Below are 21,399 nucleotides of genomic sequence, written 5' to 3' on the forward strand. Positions count from 1 at the left end.
TTTTCACCGAAAACCCAACGATTAATTTTTCTGTGGAGGGGAGCTTGGTGGTGCTACTGGAAGGTCTGACAAGCATTGGCACTTTCCAATGGAAAACACACTGCTTTGGCCCACATACAGACAAGACTTGGTCAAAAACAAAACAAAAGGGAGAGAGTGGGAAAGAGGGAAAGTGATTTTTGATTAGCAGAAAATTTCCTATCATTCCCACTTATCATTTCAAGTTGTTTCCCCATACCAAACACAGGCTTACTTAATCACTTGGATATTTCACTTAAAGCCACACGCAGCTTTGACTGAGCTCTCGTAACACAGCGCTGTAAGCTGCACAACAGACCACGTTTTATTTCACAGTTCCAACACTTCAATGTTGGAGGCCATTTAGCTTAACTTACCTGTTGGTTTTCCATTTTTTGGCTTATCTCAACAGTGCCATTTTACTGACACCAATACCCAGCACTGCTGTAGTCCCCTGCTCCTCCACTATTGGTATATTTGAAATCATTCCTTGTTTATCTTTCTATCTTCAGTTATTTACTTTTCCATTTCCTTCCTCCTCCCGCTTGACTTTTTCTGTAATAGTTTGCTCCTTCTATCGGATCAATTTGGGCAGGATTTCCATTTTCTCTCTTTGGCTTGAATAACCTCTTAAACTTTACCATCAGAGGAAAAATCTGCTATTCTGATTGAGCAATTAAGATTCTTTAGGCATGTTAATGAAAAGACACTGACAAGTGACTGAGCTATATATAATCATGGCCTTTTAGAAAGTGTCACCAGAAATCCAAGAAAATAAATTCACTAATACTAGGTCTTTCAAACCCCATTAGAGAGCAAAGTCTACGAGATAGGCTGAACATCTCATCAGGTCGCCCAGGTTCTCTCCTGGTTTTATCTTCATGATGAGCTTCTCATTGCCATATGTGAACTTTCCAGATGAGATTCACTCATCTGATTATTTCCCTGGGGGATGGGAAAAGCACGGCCCTAATTAGACTTCTGCTTTGATATGAAATAAATATTAATTGCCTTTTTTAATATGAAGGTGTCTACAGCTCCTGCCTGATTCTATTATTAAGAATCACTTTCTTTTCACTTGCTTTCAATCTCCAATGTTTGTTCTGCTTTTACTATTAAACAGAGCTTAAACTTGCCCAGCTTGTAACGCTTTGCACTGTGCTATTACTGAGAAAGCACAAAGTTTTTTAGTTCATTTTGAGGCAGTTTCAATGTACAATATTATGTCTCAACCTATAAGAATACAATATAATGTAGCAGTTGCATATCTTCTTCACTCATTATGCTTGCTAAGTTTGCACTGAAGAGAGAGTCTATCCAGCAATCCTAAGTATTCCTGTCAGCAAGTGATGCAAAGCTAGGAGGTATTCAGGTTCAAGGCATTACTCAGCCTGTTGTTTTGATCACTGATTCCAGATCCAAAAATTCATCACACATGTTGTGGCCTTCTTTCAGTATGTGATTTCTTTGCCTGGTGGCTATATTTCATGTTTACATATACGTATAAAAATCACCTGAGCAAGGCTATATCACTTCAAATTGTGAAGGGGATAAACACATTTCCATAAGAAAAGACAAGAAATGCCTGACAGGTGTTGGTTATTTCACTTAATGTACGACTTGAGAATGCTTGCCATGGTGGCAAGGATGTCAGAAGAGTGACTATTAATAAGAGAATCGAATTGTGTCCTTCACCTCGTTCGACGAGCATGTGAAACTAACATTTATTGGTGAATATCTGTTACTTATATTGAACAAGAGAAGAAAACCTGCAGTCTCTCTAACTGATCCAGCTTTTCTTCCTGTTTGGAAACAGCCTTAACACGGAATGGTATTTATATCATTTTTCAATTTTTTGATTTCCACAGGAATCTGTAAGATTATCCTTGTAAAATAACAACCCAATGCCAACGCTCATTTTGATTCTTAAAAGGCCAACAACAGTAGATATTAGATACAGTGTCCATTCTTGACAGTATTTTTAAATACTCATTAAAATGTTTAAGAAACGTGGACTTGCCCTTGTAAAACACAAATCTGGAATTAATGTAACACGGCTGTCACAAGAGCTCAACACGTTATGGTAAGGCCTCACTCACCAGGAAGTCAGAGAGATGGTTTTCCAAGAAAGCAGTCTGAAGATACCAATGCTGAGGAACGATTCATACTGGGGACAGGAAATAGGTGGGACTTGGCCCTGCTGCAGGAAGCAGGGCTGGAAGAAGAAAAACATGCTGCAGATTGAAAACTGCAGTTCTCATGGCCAGCCCTGTGCTGTTTTTCCTAATGTGACCCTTTTCTTTGTATTTGCCACGCTTTTCTATTTAAAACACTATGGACGTTTCCTTACACAGCATCCATGGCAATCGCTTTCCCATAAGGAACCCCAGGAAAACTGTTTGCTTTTCAACTTGCCCTGTTCAGCAGCAGCAGCCTGGCAGAAGTAAGAGGCAGGCAGGAAATCCTGGAGAGGTTTTTTTTTTGTTATCGCACCATTGCATCTGAAATAATTCCAGGATTCAAGCCAGAATCTTTGACACAAGTGTTTGTAAGCTAAAATATCAAACTAAAATGCAGTCAAGCTCTGTTTGCTAAGTAAGAAATCCACTTGTGGGATTTCCAGAGATGTCTGTCTTCAGAAATAAATAAAAAAAAAGGAATCCAGAAGTTTTTCTGAACTGATAGAGCTTCAGGATCAAATGTGATCTGTAGACAAAACATTGTGTGAGGTTTTTTGTCCCTGACATTGCAGCCATTATGCTTGGCTGTTCTATTTACGTAGCCATGGGGGATTTTTAAGTTTGTTGAAACAACCAAACACATTCTTCAAAACAATACAGTGGGTCTTTCTTGTGAAAGCGAAGATAATCAAATGCAGCATCCTGTGCTGTTGATGTCAGCCAGCAAGCCGCTCGTGGCACTGCTAGATTCTTTGCTTTTGGGCCAACAGGCGTCTTGTGGACTGCTTTCTCCATCTGTTCCCAAAGCAAATGCCAGGATGGTCAAGGTGTCAGAACATCCTGCTGGAAACACGATCAAAGAAGTTGCCATGCAAGGATTGGAGTCTTTGCAAACACAAATTCTGTAAAAATTAAAAACAACAGCCCTATAAAACCTTGACACGATACTTCAGTGAGAATAATTCTGGGTGGGCTCTGAGGCAATCGAGCACTTTGCAACCCACATGGATCAGCAAAAGTAAAGACAAAGAGTGAAATGAACTAAGGCAGAGTTTGAGGCAGAAGTTGAATGCTTATCAGTGCTGACTAGTAAGCTTGAGTTCCTTAAATACATCTTCCATTGCTGTGCTGGTCTGCTGCAGAGGCATCCATCTGCCCCAGTCGCTTCTTAGGAAAGCACATTAGTCTTCCACGGGGCTACAGTTGGCCCGGGGGTGAGGAGGGTGGCAGGCCTCCCCCAGCACAGCACAGTAAGGATGCCCAGAGCAGCAAAGCCAAACATTCAGGCCCGGCACCTCGTGCTCCTTCCTTCTGCTCCCCTTAGCACAGCAGGAGTGGCCGGGCAGTGACAGCCAAATTCCGTCACAGCAGTGCTGCCCAACGCCCTGCTTGTAGTCTGAACTACAGCGACCAGAAACAAACTGGCTGCAGCTGCCTGATCTTCCTGAACTTTTGGGTAGGTTTTCTTCCATAGCAATAGTCAGCAAAGGCGGTGCACTCTAAGCTTTCATTTAAATGTAAAGCACTGCATTTCCCTGACTGACCAGAATAGGCTATTAGGGTTTGTGTATTAAAGCCCGGTGTTTTCCACCTATTGAGTGCATAAACAACAGTTTAACCTTTATCCCAAGGCATGTGCACCCTTCTACTCCTAGAGAAATGAATTCATGTTAAGCAGTCAAATCAGTATCAACCTGACCTTTAAACACATCAGTGTTTCTTGGAAAAATATTATGGCTGAGATGCCTACTGTGGTAAACAATATTAGCTGCTTCAACCCATTGTCGAGCCATGCTGTGCAGAGCCTTATCAAAATAAGGGGGTGGAAGCCAGCAGGGACCACAGATCTTCTGACAAGCTCCACAGGATATGAAGAACAATGTAAATGTAAGCGTACTGGCAGATATATTTCTATATTACTGTTCCAGAGATAACAGCTAAGGTGAATCATTTCCCACCACCTACAGTACTGAATTATTTCAAATTCTGAAGGGACCATATTTATTTCATTGGTAGGTAGTAATTTACTTAGCTGAAGATCATTATATTTATGTGTCTGTGAAATCCTCACAATAATTATATATTTGAGCTGTCTCAGAAGTGCTATATATATTCTCATTAGTCATGTACTTCCAAGGATATTATCATTTTTTCTTCCTCCAACAACCTTTGCAATCTGAGTGCAAAGAACTGCACTGCCTATGAACCTCAGTTCTTACAGTTTTCTTAAACTCCAGTTTAATCAAACAGCAGGGTGGCCTACATTCAAATGCAAATGCTAAGCGTGCTATGAAATATCTTCATTTCCTTAAATGACTGCACCGCAGAGCTTATTTAAAACAGACTAACAGTGTGCAGCAGAACAGAGACCAGAGGAAAAAAAATGTCCTCTGCTCAGCAGAACTTTTGCAAAACTTCTCCCAAAAAGGTCATGAAGATGCTGAGAGTGGGGTAAGGAGATAAAGGCAATGGGGATTCCTTGGTTCTAATCCTATCTGTGCCAAGTAGTTAAGTTACACCTCACCAGGGTGGCCAGAGGTCCATTTATTCTCTCCCATGCACTTCAGAAGTCTCACATGGAAAATATTTTAAAAACACAAAATGTTGTGTTAGTCTAAATGTAAGCAGTATTCCATGTAGCTGGAGATTAATAAATCCCCTGAACAACGGTCCGTTGAGTTCAGTGTGCTGAAGTTAAAAACAGTCCTCATAGCTGGAGCAGAAGATGGCTTTTCCTTCGCCCCACAGCTTGTTATCCCCTGGCCTGAGGGCCACCAGGTAATTTGTTTTTATTCTTTCCTTTTTAAATGCAGCGATGAGAAGAGGTGCTTGGCTGGCTGACAGCCCTGGAGATGAATATCCTTGCTTGTGATTAATGCAAATACTCCACCCTTTTTCAGAAAGTTTGAGCCAAAGAAACCCAAGAGCATTACAGATATTAATCACTCACATCACCGCTCCAGTTTCTTATTTATTTGAATACCTCTCACAAGCAATAAGCAAACGGCTACAGTTTTATTTTTCCCTACCATCCCTGCCAAAACCAGACAGGCTGCACAGTTTGTTTTTCCCGGTTTAGTTGATGATTTTTTCTTTCTGACTTTGAAAATAACCAAGTGTGAACAGTTGTGGTGTAGAAGTGTAGAACGCATCAGGTCACGATTACTCATTATCCTTAGACCTACCGGAATAATGAATTACAGTTAAAATAAACAACAAACACACTTAGAAGACTACACGGAACGTAATAAGCAAGACTGGCTGAAGCAAACAGGCCACTGAACTCGCAGCGCAGCAGCAATGCACCATTACCAAGAGGAGGAAGGAAAAGAGCAGGGGTTAAGTCCCACCCCAGACTGTGTGAGCCCAGGTCAAAAGAAAGATAAACAGCCCTCACTCTTTTCTGTCTCAGGAAACTGAGTAGGGAAGGAGATACTGAGGACCACCTCACCACGCTCCAGAGCGCAGTGATCCTGGCCGAGTGCACTGCTTGCTGCCAGACTGCTGTCCTCTAAAAAATGGCATGGTTAAAACGCAGACAGGTAGGTCAATATGAATCAAGCACTTCGAAGCAGCAGGAAAGCAGTTTAAGTAAGAAAGCAAGCTTCCCTACAGCAGAAGACGTTCTGGCTTCAAACACTGGCTCCCCTTGATCATCGACCCATTGCTGCAGAAACCTTTGTTCTTCCCTTTGCCAAATTCATCCCTTAGCACAGGCAATTGCCAGAGCATTTAAAACTCTATGGTGTGACTAAAGGATCGGTGACTTTCAGATCAGATCACTGAAGAATCTATTAAAAAGCACAAGGCATTTCACTTAGCCATCATTGTGGCAAACTCAAAGCAGCAAGTCCATCACTTTCTGAGGATGTCACTACATCCCTCAGCTTTAAATACAGAGATACATCTAGATGTAGCTCTATATATTACATTGATACATGCTATATCTAAATCTATCTATATTGTCTATATAAGATCATCCTGCTGACTTCTGTGGGGCTGCTTCCATCCATAGGGACAACAGCTAGAGAGGCAGGACCTCTCTCTTCTTTCCATGTGAGCACTCATTCCTGTCAAAGCATAGGAAATACTTTTTTGCATGTTTGTTGTGAAAACAAGCAGTGAGCAAACGTCAATGAGCATGACTTGGCAAAAATACATGCCCATTGTGAAACCCATCCACAGCAAATTAATAAGCCTCAAAGACTCTCAGTTTGCAACCGTGCTTCCGAATCTACAATCACTGCCACGTTTATTTTATTCTGATATAAAATAAACATCACACCTTTAAACTTTTCACACTGTTAATAAATCAGCTCTGGAGAGATGACTCACGAGAGGATCGTGCCTGTGCTTAGCAGAGTCCCACAGATACACAAGAGATGCAATTACACCAGAATAGCCAATTCTAAGCTCTGACACAGCTTATTATTTGACTAGCAAACAAGGAACTTTTTCAACTTAATTGCAGCCTGGCTTTTCCACCACTGATCTGTTTTGTCCTTCGTTTCCCTTAACTTTGGCCTTCACAGAATTTCATTTTAGTCCTTTCATTGCTGCTGTTCTTGTTTCTTGGCTCTGTTTTACACTTGGTATGGGTACGTGCAGCTTCATAATATATAAGAACAGTTGCTGATATGATTTTCCCCATTTCAACTCACTTAATTCAGATTAAAGGAACTTGCAGAATTAATGTGAGCCATGAATTGAAACTTAGCTACAGCAGTTGACCCTTGACACCAAGCTGAGTGGAGCAGTTGAGTTGCTAGAGGGAAGGGATGCCATCCAGAGGGACCTGAACAGGTCTGTGCCAACCTCATGAAGTTTAACAAGGCCAAGTGCAAGGTTCTGCACACGAGTATGGGCAATCCCAGCAAGAAATACAGGTTGGCCAGAGAATGGCTTGAGAGCAGCCCTGAGGTGAAGGATTTGGGGTGTCAGTTGATGAAAGATTCAACATGAGCTTCAGGCTGGAGAAGGCTCTGTGGGGACATTACAGCAGCTTTCCAGTACCTGAAGGGGACCTGAAGGAATGCTGGGGATGGACTTTTTATAAGCATCAGGATAATGGCTTTAAACTGGAAGACACTGGAACAGGTTGCCCAGTGAGGCTGTGGATGCTCCCTCTGTGGAGGCATTCAAGACCAGGCTGGATGGGGCTGTGAGCAGCCTGGTCTAGTGAGAGGTCCCTGCCTACAGTGGTTGGGGTTTGAACTAGATAATCTTAGAGGTCCCTTCCAGCCCAAACCATTCTATGATTCTATGAATATCTCTAAAACTTACAAAATCAGTGAATTTTTTGTCAAAATGTTTATTTTTGGATGCACCTTCAGATTGTAACAATCCCTGCCTCACAGCATGTATATTTTTAATAAGGAATTATAATCCATACAGGACTGCACTAAGCATACAGCAATAATTACTTGCATGACCCATTAACGTGTGAGAAGATCAGAGTTCCTACCAGATTTAGACCCAGAGATCTGTACATCCCCTCAATGCCCTGGCATCACTCCCAGTCACACACCAAGGGTGCAAACCTGTCCTGACCGAGCAGCACTTCTGTCCCCTCCTTATGCAACATCTCCATTGCCCTGCACATAAGAAGCAACTCATTTCTGCACAGCAACCACTGGCCCTGGCACAGGACCAAGGATTCTGACAGCTTGAGCTCTGATACTATAGCTAGAAAGTGCATGGCAGAATGATTGCTTTCACCACGTGCAAAGCTGGGCCTTTACAGGTCAAGTAATTACCAGCCATGCAAATGCACAAAGTGCTCTCAAGTCGACAAAGTGAGTGAGAAGTACTTGGAGCGTCCATCTTCTAACTTGTTATCTCTGATACACGGACAAAGTCTTACAGTGTTTGTATAGCAGTGCATAAAATATTAAAATTAAAAGGCTTAGGGACTTCCGAGAGGAGGAAAAAAGCAAAACTATTTTAGATTCAGAAACATTTCATCAATACGCAGAGTATTTACATACTGGAATCAGAGAGCCTTGATTATGCATGTTTATTGATTTGGGCTTTGTTTTGATTAACGATCAAACTATGCCATGTCTTGTGAGGCAGCAAGGCTTGAGGGAGCTGAGGCACATCTGAGCGTTTGTAGTTCAGGAAATCGCTGTGATGCAAATAAGAGGATATTCTCATGCGTTCTGTCCAAGTGTGATAGTAACAAAGCTCCTCAAACGTTCTCTTTTATACAGGGGATAATGTGGGGAGCAGTGCTTAACACAAACGTGCTGCATAACAATTGTTTTAGTCTTCATTACCAATGACTTCGCTGTCTCACCTTGGACAAAAGAACAAGCTTAAATTCCCACAGTGTCTAATTTATTGTTACTGCTGGAGATACGGTTTTGTGTCAGAGTGCATATGTTACTTCTAGAAATGTATTGCAAAAATCCTACCGGGGGAAGTAAAATGGACTGGGGAGACAGAGGGAAGAAGTAGCAAAACGTAGCTGGTTAGAAAGGTGTTTGCTTCTTTGTTGGCATGTTAACCAACAGTAATGCCATTAAGAAAAATGAGAGAGCAGCTTTCATTATACAGAAAAAAAAAGCTTTAAATACATATAACAGCACAAGGAAAATCTGAAGACAAGCTTCTTATGTGCAGCTCACTAAGGAAATCAGGAGTCGGATAGATTTTCTCCATGTTTGATACCAACATTTAGATCATATGCTGGAGAGCAGGCTGAGGTCATTCTGAATTCACCTAAGGACACACCTGCATGTCAAGAAAAGTGAACTAATTGAACATCAGCATTCTGATGTAAGCATTGTTCTTTGGGATTTTGGCAGCACCTTCACCTGTGTAGCAGCTGCCCCATTAGGTTCTCATTTCTACTCTGGCTGGAAGAACAGAATCTACATAAAGCACAACAGCAGCCAGAGGACAGGTGAGAAGGAAGGTGAGGAGGAGTTTCCTCCTTAAGGTGCTCCTTCTATGGCTTGTGGGTCTGGGGACAGAAGAATACCATTGTGCCACATCCTCCCCCCATGATCTAAGAATATTTGCTGCAGCATGAAGCAGTTCTCAACCAACAGCAAACCTGTCTGCATTCTGCCTGCAGATGCTGGGGTGCATTTGGAGAGAGACTTGGCCATTCCCAAATGGAAGAGCTGGAGTCAGCTGAACAAAAAAAAGGGTCAGGATGCCACCTGTACCTCTCTTCGTTTGCATGCAGTTGTCTTAGAAATAGTGCCTCTTCATGTCTTCACTATTTAATATGCCTGCCTTTGCTTCAGGGACTTTGTTACACAAGTTAGATAAAACATTCATCTTACTCTTCCAGTTGAAGATGTTAGAAATTTTTCTCCCTTTTCAGCAGCAGCAATATTACCCATTGATAGCCTTCACTCTACAACCATGAGGTGGTAACGGAGGAAAGCAGGACAGTCTCTGCTTAAGACCTCAGCAGCAGTCTGCCTTTACGATGCTCAGTGCTGGGAACAGAGCCAAGCAAACAGCCCGGGGAGCTCACACCTACTTTCCAGGCTGTTTCTGGATCTGACAGCCCTCCGTGGGGACCTCAGCACAGGTCTGGTGTTTGGGGATGCCCTCACTGCAGTGGGTTCCCTTCCGATCACTCTGTGAGAAGAGATTATCTGAGCCATGGAAGTTCATACCCTTTTTTTAACTTAAACAATTCCTATTCCTTTTTCCACTTGCTACACAAGACTGAACAGAATTCAAATTCCAGATTTCATAAGGAATTTGTTAACGCAGAGGTTAAAGCTCTTCTGTATTTAAGGCTGAAATTAACTTCAAGTGTAAAGAAAACTGTAGCATAAATTAGCTCCTATTGAAACTTCGAGCTGAAAACGTAGCAAAAAGTTGAATTAAATCTTAGTAATAAATTAAAGAACTGATTGTGTTAATTTGCTGAATACTGTCATTCTTGTTAAAGTAAGTTGCATAGATTATTGGCTTTCAAAGGCAAAACAAAATAACCACAGAATAAATAAACTTGAAATTCAGAAGCATCAAAAATGAACAGCTAGAAAAGGGAGTTTAAATCCACGAAGGCGTGAAACTTAGTTGTCTCTGTCTGTGTATGAATCAAGTAGTTGCACTTTGCTGACATGATTCAGAGCCCAGCGAGACCGGTAGAAATTCACTCCAGTAGATCTTAACCTAAAGCAAAAGTCACATTTCAAAACAAAGCTGTTCAACACATCTGCCCTCCTATGGTACCTAACTGCATCGCATGCTACAAAAATATTTTTCAGATTAAACATTAATTCTATTCAAATGAGAGTAATATTAATTTAGGATGAAAATTGATACATCCCATGCACAGAAGATCTTCGCAGCAATGCTTAAAAGCTGCCAGTGTAAATTTTAACACCACTGACAAAGCCAGGACTAGGCGTTTTGATGGCAAATATTTTGCTTCCCTATCAGTGGTCTTTTCCCCCCTCCAGGCCTTTGTTTTATTATTATTTTTTTTACAACAGCAAAGTCTTTAAAGCTGGTACTTAACTCCGTCCATGAAATATTATGCAATATGTTGATCATGCTGTTTTTTAATTTCAACTCAACTGAAGAAGCATTGTTGAAAAGAATCACTGTGTCCCAGGGGAATCAGGAAATTAAACTTTATTTATTGGGTTTTGACTTTGCCATAAGTAGATACAGCCATATACCATCTGATTACCATCTGAGGGGAGGCACAGCTTGAAAAAGAGCACTGCCAATGTGCCACTGGGCCATTGATTAATTAAGCAATAAGATGAGAAGGTCTGTCGCTCAGGGTCATTAACGCATGCCTAAAATGCCATTTGAGGCCATAATGTCTGGTTAGCATTACAGACCCCGATCCCACAAGAATTTACTTCTGAGCACAGTACTTGCTACTTCTGTTGGCCTGTTCACACAGAAGGCATTGCCATTGGGAAGTATCAGAACATTCTGGACAATCTAAATGTAATCTTTATTGGCTGGGACAGGGGAGGAATGAGAGAGGGAAAGTGCATTCATTTAAATTTAGAATACATCTCTGTTAGGAAACAGCATCCTTCAAGTGATGCATTCTGCCTCATTCCACAGAACATTGAAAGCAATCATAAAAGCATATGGTCAGCCACTCGTTTCTTAAAATAATACACAGAGCAACAGCACAGCACAGCAAATCCGTGCACAGGGAAAGGAGGCTGCTCACAGCAAGAGCCTGGGAGTGCAGTTCTGACTGTTCATAGTCGAGGCCTCGCTGCTGACTTCGAGACATCAACCTCAGCTCAGCATTTAAGTCATCTGTGAAATGCGTACCACTACCTAAATTCTTTGAGGTGCCTCTGTAAGGATTAATTAATTACTATTAGTGCACCGGGTTATGATCGGCATTTTACTGTTTCTACAGATTCCTTAACAAGAAAAGTATCCTAAAATTGTTCAGTGTTTATAAACTGTTTTGATTAGTCTGGAGAGGAGACCATTCTTTACCCTTCTTACCAAGCCTGCTATATTTTGAACTAAATAGTTAAATATCGATTGGCTTGAAAAAAAACAGGCTTTCTCTAGGTCACTCCCCTGCAAGGAGACTGACCCAAGTTCCAGTCCTTGCTTCAATCAATGTTTGTTTCAAATTTTAAATCCATGCAAGGACCTTGACTCAGGCAGCCCCTCTCCCAGGGGACGTCGTGACCCCAGGGTTGGATCACTGCGCTCATCCGTGTGCACACATGAATGTCCTCGTGTTGACGTAACGGCTGGCTAACATTACATACATACGAGAGGGGCTCAGCAAGAGGAAAGCAAAGAAAACTTGCACCACCACATATTAAGCCACAACTTTCTGCCTCAAACACTGCAACAGCAGAGGAAAGAATAGAAATTATTTCAAATGGGTGTCACAGTAATTAAGCTCTTGCAAAAAGATGTGATAATAGCTGCTCTTTATGCACCTACTATAAAACTTGATGTGTTTGAGCATTCCTCTTGATGAGATGACATGTGACAATTAATCTGCTGCTCTTCCTTTGCAAAGGTTTGTGCTTGGTGCAGTCAAGACTCAGTCATGTTGGACTTCTCCAGGTGCAGCATTTTAAGAATCTGTGGAAGTCTTGTGGGACTTCAGTGTCTGGCATCCACCAGTAAATTAATGGCAGTTTAAATATATTCTCTCTGAAAGTGCTACATAATTTCCACTTTTGGTGCATGCAGAAATAGCTACATATTCTCTATAGAAAGAAAAGAAGTTGGAAGTTCACTATTTAAAAACAAAAGACCTGCTTCACAGGCTTTCGGAAGATTATTTCAACTCAAAGGCTTTAAGAGAGGCTGAGACTTTGAGATCCACTTCCTATTAGCAGGCTGAGAAATATTATTATTCCCTGAGCAAGGAAGGCTGAACCTAGAACCCTGTTTTGGGCTGCAAATAAATAGAACAGGATCCAGCAGAGGGCAACTAAGATGGTCAGAGGTGCACAACTTGCAAGGGCAGGCTGAGAAAAAACAGGCTTGTTTGGTCTAGCAAAGAGGCGGCTATGGGCAACCTGCAGCAACTTCAGAGCAGTTACAAAAATGACGCAGCCAAACTCTTTCTGGTAGTGCCAGTGATATGCTAGGAGGCTGTGGTCACAAAGCTTTGGGGTAGGAAAACACTGTTTATTAGGACTGCACTGCAGTGCAGTAGCAGGGAACCTGAGAGGCTGTGCAAGCTTCACCCTTGCTGGGCTCAGATCCACAAAGCACGCTGAGCTAATCCTCTGCTGGCACCAGTCTGGCCTGAGTTGGAAGCTGCACTAGGCATCTCCCTCAGGTCTCCCCTAAGAAACAATTCTTAGGTCATTTCAGAGCAATAGAACTAATCTCAAACCAGGATCCCTTCTGCATGCGGAAATATTTCAGAAAGGATAATCAGAGATATTTCACTTTCAGGAGAATATACATAAGTACAACAAACTGGGATTAGACAAGGCAGCAACCTGACAATGCTTTTCATAGAAGCTGCACAGTTGCCTGACTGAATCATAAATTGGGTGTTTTAATGGTTCCTTCACACCCGTTGTTGCCATACATTCAAAATAGGGTCAGTTAGGATTGCTTCCCTTTTGAAAAGACTTCTTTTTAATTTGATATTCCAGGGAGAATATTTTAACAGCTCATTGGTTCAACACTTTGTCAGGGAAGCAGACGTGTTTGGGATGAGGCAGCCCTGTGTAGTCCTTTCCCATCTCAGAGCGGTCTCAGATTTGTCACCTATGGCTCATAACACAGCAGTGACAGAGGGAAGTTGAAGAACAAAACATGAATTGGCAAAGACTCTATTAAATATAGAGATAACTTATCCAAAGATCCCACTTCACAAATATTAATTCTCATCAGCCAGTGCTGTTCTACTTGACAAGAGATCTGTACTTTTGATTCAGCATTAACACCATCATACAGAGACACCAATATTTTGCTTGGCCAGGGAAAAGTTAAACCAGTGTAAGAACATTTACAGAAGTTCAATATCATCCACAATAAAAACACTGTACTTCTTCACCTGTATCACTGCAAACAAAAAGCACCATGTTTTTTTACAGATCTCCAGCAGTATTGCTACTGCTTAACTGTACAGCCCAGGGAAGCAAAAACACTCATCTTGAGTACATTTACATCACTCCAACCAACCTTGAGAGCACGCTCTAAGAAACCCCATTTGAGCTACATGAAGTGATTTGATTATGAACACAGAGTGATTGGATTAGCAGCTGATGACTTAGAAGCCAAGCTGCTGCATCCCCACTGAATTACCAACTCCACAAGCAGCACCACTCCACCTTCAATCTAACCTGCCACACAGGGTGAGGGTTTCAGGAATCGAGCATCTGCTTTCATTGAGCTTCTTTAGGCAGCAAGTAAACAAATACACCACATTTATATGTTGCCTCATACTGAATCAAAAACAAACTCATGTGCTGCCACAACACATCAACAGCTCACATATTGGAATCAAAATGACTGTATTTCACAGGCTACAGCATTCATTTTCTAAGTGAAATAATGATAGAAAGAAGGCTGGCGTCAAGCTTACCAGAAGGCCGCAGGGTCCAAGTGAAAGCAGCATTTCTCAGATCTAGTAATCAGCAAACAGGGCAGGAAAAAAAAAAGAAAAAAGAAACACTTAATCATGTGGACATAACCATCCAGATACAAACATAAGACCATATTTCAATTCAGTAGAACTGATGCTATGTGAGAAACAGACTCCCTTGTACCTGGACATGGAAACAGGTAGGGGACAAAGTTGCTGCCCTTCAACTCAGACCTATTAGTTACTCAATGCTTGACCATTGCCAGGCTCAGGTAAGTATCAACTCATTCAACCACAGGAACTTGGAGCCATCTGCCTGTCCCCTTGGTTTAAACTTCTTTGATATATGTCACTTGAATTGTGTGTATTAGCTAACGTACTGAAATAACCTTTAAACTAATGTGAGAGAGATGCTTGAAGAAAGTTGTGTAGACAGCCCCTAATCTGATGCTGGCCGAGGAGAAACAACAACAAAACAGGGTTAGCTGCTTATTTGAAAGGACTGTAGTAGAAGCCTGCTGGTTCTGTACAGGGGTTCTGGCTTGTAGACAGCTTGTTGAAAAATTTGCAAGAAACTGACTTTTTTTTGTTTTCCTCCAAAAGAGGGACAAAAAAGCCTGTATTTGTCAGCATCACTTCAAGGTTACCTTCTGCTTCTCCAGAATATATCTGGCTGAGTTAACCTATAGTGTGCTCATTGTGCTGAGCCTACCTCCACCCATCTGATCCTAATTAGCTACCAGCCAGGGCTTTCCTGTGCTGACTGGGAAACCTTTATGGAAGTTAGCAGCCCTCCTACGCTCTCCCCCAACCCCCAAGAAGCAAAGAAATCATGTTGAAAACATATTTTAACTCAGCAGGGATTTCTTCTCAGAGACGTTATTATGACAAGGTGAAATAAAATTAATGATTTTACCCAAACTATGCAAGGCTATGACTTTCTGAGAATTTATCTGAGGCTTTTATCGTTCGGCTCAGAATGCGATGTGTTGTGTTTCATGTTATTTACTGGAGAAATGCAGCCAGATCGTTTGGCACGTGGGAAGCACCAATGTTGGATCCAGCACACCGCTCTTCGATTGGTATAGAGCTTTCATAAGCCCAACAGTTTCTCCTCCAAAATCTTTATCACAGTATCACTGAGAACATGTACCTAATCGAGTCTGCACTTAACTCTAAAACCAATCCGTGTTTGACTCGAAACACGAGGAAAAGATGTGGAAAAATAAAAGTAATCTGGAATCTTCCTACCGGTGTTTTAAGACATAACAAACTACAGCAATTTATTTCACTGTATCCAGTTGTAATGTTAAACCATGGATAAACATTACCAATGTAGCAAAGAATGTGTTTCTTCCTCCTGATGGAGGTCCAAGATTGCCCTCTTGAGTATGCCAGACAGCATGGGGTACTTCATTCACCACGTGATTGGCACACGCTTTAGTTTTGAATCACTTTGGAGATGAAATTGTTGGCTAAAGCTCTGGAAATTCTGACTGCACTGTTGTCAGGCAGGCTGCTTTTACTTTGAGAGAAAATAATTCCTTTTAATAGCACTATGTTACTTGGCTTTTTATCTGTTTTTACATTGTTCGATGAGGTTTTGCACCTCTGCATGTTTTGCTGCACTCCAAGAACTTTAGTAAAGGGAACTGCATTTTAAAAAAGTTTGTTGTTTTTTCATGAGCATCAAAAATTGCTACATTTGGGGAAACATTCTAATGCAATCTATTTTGATGGAACACAGAACTGTCACCCCTTGCAGCCAATTCAAAAAGATGTGTCCACTGAAGAGCACAAAGCATTTCTTAACGTAGCTCATCTTCATGGCATCTCTCACAGTGCAGGAAATTCTAAGCGTTTAGGTTTATTTTTCCATTTATCTCATAAACAAAGAAAACATTCTGCATAGCAACAGGCTTATTTATAGCACGTTTTAAGATACACAGTTCTGTTTATTCTTTTATTGGCATTAATGGAAATGATCCAGAAAAGGAAAACACGTTATTTGGAGCTCTGACTCCAATCCCTCTCATGCCCTGCAGTCAGCCAGTATCTCAGGAGCAGCCTTTGAAGGACTGGTTCTGACTCCACCTCCTGAGGGACACATAACTACAAAAGCACCAGTCCTTCCCAGAGCTAGCCCACCTCAGCCTCCACATTGCAGACACTTCCACTTCCAGCCTGAGCTTTTTTTCTTTTTGCCTTACTGCCATGAGTGACACATACCTACATGCATACACTTACATTTTCCAGATCTACCATCTTGCACTGCAATCTAACACTCAGGTTCTGTTATCTAGTTTCCCTAACTGCAAGTAACACACATTCATATCCATACAACCTTTCAGAAAAGTTTATCTCATACCTGAACGTGCAGTTTTGGTTCTCTGCTGCAGTGAACCCTCAAAGATTCAGTTCCATTATACAGTTCTGTCAACACAGATGCTGTCAGCTGCATGAGGTACAGTGATACCATTGATCCTGAAGTTGAAGGGGCTTTTGTATGAAGATCACCATCAACCAGTATCAAATAACACAACTACAGTCCCTACCTCTGTATTCGTAATACAGGTATTTCTGAAAGTATGTACCATCATGCTTTTCTTCATAGTGCTCATCACTGCATTTTTTGAGCAAGTCTTCAGAGTAGCACAGGAATGCTGATTTAATGAACTCTCAGCTGTATTACTTTATTCACTTTACACGTGTTTATTTCATCCTTTGAGTGACAAGTAGTTGAGATCTCCAGAAAAGGCTCTGATGATGATAAATCAGTGCTACAAAGAGGGTATTGTAATTAAGATGATTTATTTGGCTGCATGTTGTTTTCATTCTGAGGAACAGGCTTTGTTAGCGCAGGATTTTTCTGAGAAGTGCTTTGGGTGCTGCCTAGAGATCGTGCTCTTGTATTTCACAAATGATATCTGATAAGTGGTTAAGCCATCTTCGCTCCTTCTAACCGGTTCTGAAGCCCACTGGAAGAAATTCTGTGAGTTCTGCTGCCTTCTGTGTGGTTCCACCTTCCTTCGGCCCAAACCCTAGAAAAAAGATGGAAAGAAAAAGCCACTTAAACATATGACTTTCGATCACAGTTTCACAGATGAAGCTTGTAACAGTCACTACCCCACTGGAAGCTAACGAAGCTGTTACCACAGTGATTTCAAGAATTCATGGTTGATCTTTAGCAAGTTAAAAATAATATTGCCAGACTTGCCTGTACGAACATTTTGGTTGCATATATAATGGCAAATATGCTGACTTACCATCCAACACTACTAACAAACCACTTCCTTTTTGCACTTCTCTAGCATACTAGCTACTCAAAGCTATTCAGCTGTATTTGCCTAAACTAATCTTCAGAGAAACCCAAACAATTAGGTTAACAATTTGATGTTTAGACTGCAATAAGGAAATCGAGACTACAAAATCTGAATCTTCAAAACTATCCCTTGTGTCCAAACACAGAGAGATGGAGCCTGACTTCTACACTCTGCAGCTTGCAGGAAATTTATTGAAACGATGCTTGATCAGTATACTGAACTCTCTGATCCTTGTTAGTGCTGGGTACTTACCAAATCAAAATACTCTCCTACATTCTGTAGACAGTGCCTGTTGTCATGAGAAGAAAATGAGAAATTGTTGTTCACTGCACTCTGAAAAAAAAGAAACCACAGGAAAAAGCATGAATTTTCACAACTTGTTTGGAATTCTACTAGTCTTAGCTCTTATATTCTGGCAGATGCCAAACGTGCAGCTGCCTACACTCGAACACAGAAGGCATTCTCATACGTTAGATCTTAATTTGCACATAATTTTACTGGGACAAAATGGACCCGACCCCCTGTAGGTTCCAATGGTTTTTATTTCTCATGAAATCATGGAGAAGATTTGTGCTCCCTGGACTTGTTGAACATACACATGATTAATATAAAAGTGTGAATTTTCAAATGAGAAATGCTACATACTGCCTACAAACAGCAAAATGTAAGAAATATGTCAGGATTGCCTTGTTTTACTCACTAGCAAGCCCAAAGCTAATTAAAATGAACTACAAAAGGGACCTCAAAACTGAATTAATCTGTGATTTATGTACTGAATGGCAAGTGCACTGCTTGTTGCAGGGGAGGTGGAAGAGGTATTGATCACATAACTAATTTATAATCTCATTTTTTAACAGCATTTATCCAGACTGTAAAGTGGAACAAGTTCTAAAAAAAAAAAAAAAGGACAAATGCAAAATTTAACATATTTATTTATTATATATAATTGCAATATTTTTAAAAGAGCTAAAAAGTGAAACACCAAACATCCTTCTGGACCATCAGATGACCCCTGTACTTCCTGGAACATTATTTTCCTGTCATGTTGGGAATCTGATTTTTTTTTTCTGTAAATGCTGTAGTGATTTTCACTTTTCATGTTGAGGAATGTTGTTTTTGTTTTTCTTACTGTGATATTCACCTCCAAACAGAAGAGGAAGATTTAATTTAATGAAAAATTAAAAATGCTGAGTTTCTAAAAAAAAAACCAGAACAGATAAATGTGACTGAAGTGCTTTTACAGGGCTACCTTACACACAGATTTCAGACTGAAGTCAGCCACAGTACATTCTGGCATGCAGGCGTGTCTCATAACTACAAGGGAAAAGTAGCTGATGCTGGAGAGCAGCAGGACTTTGACTATCCCAAATTATAACCGTGTAACAGCAAAATACATTCCTTCCTCAGCACAGCTGGCCATCATCTCGCTCCCTGAGGCACGAAGTCTGCCAGCCTGCTGTAACTACCACAAATACAAGTCTCTTCTTTATAACTCAGCAAATGGTGCCTTGCAAACAGCCTGCCTGTCACAGGCTGCATGTGCACAGCCACCCACCTGTTCCCTTGCCCGGAACGCGGGTGGCAGCCGATCCTCTGCGCTCCGTGCCGCTTGCAGGTCCAGGCCCTGCCTCAACGCGTAGTGCGTGGTGGACTCCAGCTGGCCCTGACATTGTCCAACATGTGCAAACTGCAAAGGAATGGAAATGGCGATCGTTGGTATAAAGCAATCCCACCAGAAATGTGGGTAACATCCTCTTTTCCCAGTTGTTTTTTTGTATTATTTGTATTGGAGCAGCCCCTAGCGGCCCTTGGCAGAAGCGCGGGGAGCGTCCCACGCACAGCACAACCCTTCCGCGTACAACAAACACCACGATTTCTCCAAGAACTTGCTGGGAATTGTTTGTATAATGATACACAGCCTAGTAAAAACATTTATGCTGTAGAGCCCTTTTATTTTATTTTTTTCTTTTTTCCCATGCTGTCTGTATAACAGTAGATTTAAAAGCATAAAGGTTTTGGGGGACTCAGCCAAGTTTTAGGCCTGGGTGAAGGAACCCCTCCAGTACTGCCAGTCAGGATATGGGATGCTGATGGAGCTGTCAGGGCAGCAGCTGGAGGAAATGTCAGCTGGCAGTCCCAAAGATAATCAATCAGGGCTAAATATTAAGGAAGAGACCACTAGCATTGCTGGAAAACTGTAACTGTAAATAGCCAGGGCATTTTTCCTTTACAAACATCAGGAACACAAAGAAACACAGAATCACAGAATGGCCAGGGTTGGAAGGGACCTCGAGGATCATGAATCTCCAACCCCCTCACTACACGCAGGGCCACCAACCTCCCACTTAATACCAGCCCAGGCTGCCCAGGGCCCCATCCAACCTGGCCTTGAACACCTCCAGGGATGGATGGGGCATCCACAGCCTCTCCGGGCAGCTGTTCCAGCACCTCACCACTCTCATAGGAAAGAAAACCCTTGCTTCCCCTGCAGGTGCTGGTGTGGCTGAGGGCAGCCCGAGCTCTCTGACTAAAGGACAACTTCACCCTCATCACATCACTTTTCCCACAGATGAAGGATAAAGAATCCCTGTGGGATCAGCAGCCCCACAGCAGCCCCTCCTGCTGCCCTTCCCTTTCCTTACCCAGGCGCCGGCGCTCTCTGTGTTGAGGTTTGGCCACCTGCTCTTTGGCATGGCTCTGCGCCGGCTGCCAGCCTTGGCAGCTCTGAGCCTTTCCCACTCAGAACACTGGTTGCCATGGAGGGTGTTTGTCCCCCTCACACAGGGTCAGAAGGCCCCACAGCTCCTTGGAGACAGTGTGGGGAAGAAGCTCACACAGAATGCCTTCTGAGCGCTGTTCCATGCCACCCTGCCCTGCTCTGCCCAGAGCAGTGGGGAGATGCCCACTGGCAAGTGACTGGAGATTGCATCTCCTCGTAGCAAACCCTCTGCACTGCGTAAAGCTTGCGGGATGTTTGTATCTTCAGTTCAGAAGTCGATTGACAACGGTAATTATTTTGCTTTTTACAAGTATTTTTGCTGTGACTGACATTTCTCTATTGCAACATTTACTTTTTCAGCAACTGCATCCAAGCAGATTTTGTGAAAATTCATTAATGTTGTCTTTTGAGTCTTCTGCCTTTGCCTTTGGTGAGACTGTTGTGAAGTGGTTCTGGTGTTTCATTAAGATCAGCAGATGAGCAAAGAAAACGCTGTTCTCACTGGACCACTGTGCTTGCAAAAACAAGGAGCACTCTTGAGTCTGTCCTCAAATGGGAAAGAAACAGTTTGATTTAAAATGATTCATTAATTCTTCAATCACTTCAGTAACACAGTGTGAATGGTGTGTCAGAAGAAAGGACAGTCATTGGGGAAAAATCACACACGGCATCAAGTGTGCATTATTTCTAAGATGCAATATCACGCTCCTTTCAATATTGCTTTGCACAAATGCATGTCTTAAACACCCAACCTGTATTTCCTCATAAAAAAGCTGATATCACTAGAGGGATTTTTTTGCCTTCAAGTCTGAGGGCTGGCCTGCAAACATCTATACTACGTAATTGCTCTGCACCGCTGGGCATGGGTCGAGGAGATGAGTAGGGTGAGTCTGTGAAGGAAGTGGGACCGTTGGGCACAAGTCAGGGACAACAGCAGGGACGGGTCTGTGAAGGGATTGAGATGTAGGTGCCCTGCCGTGTGGCAGTGGCTTTGCAACATGGCGATGATCTGCACAGTGGCTGTCCTGAGAAGTCTCAGTGTGTTCTTTCCTGCTCCCAATACAGTCTCAAAGCTGAATGTAGCAAATGTTTTTGTACACAGAAGGTTCTGTAATATATTTCTGAAGA

General features: G+C 42.0%; 1 long non-coding RNA gene across 1 annotated transcript; it reads right to left on the bottom strand.

Moving 5' to 3' along the window:
- Positions 1-16,288: 16,288 nt before the first annotated feature.
- Positions 16,289-19,297, bottom strand: LOC125693741 (uncharacterized). The gene is made up of 3 exons (XR_007377232.1): positions 19,108-19,297; positions 17,805-17,885; positions 16,289-17,270 (listed from the first exon to the last, which is right to left on the bottom strand). It is a non-coding gene; the product is annotated as an uncharacterized LOC125693741 (long non-coding RNA).
- Positions 19,298-21,399: the final 2,102 nt, after the last annotated feature.

Source organism: Lagopus muta, chromosome 5, assembly GCF_023343835.1.
Source record: "Lagopus muta isolate bLagMut1 chromosome 5, bLagMut1 primary, whole genome shotgun sequence".
Classification (NCBI taxonomy): domain Eukaryota; kingdom Metazoa; phylum Chordata; class Aves; order Galliformes; family Phasianidae; genus Lagopus; species Lagopus muta.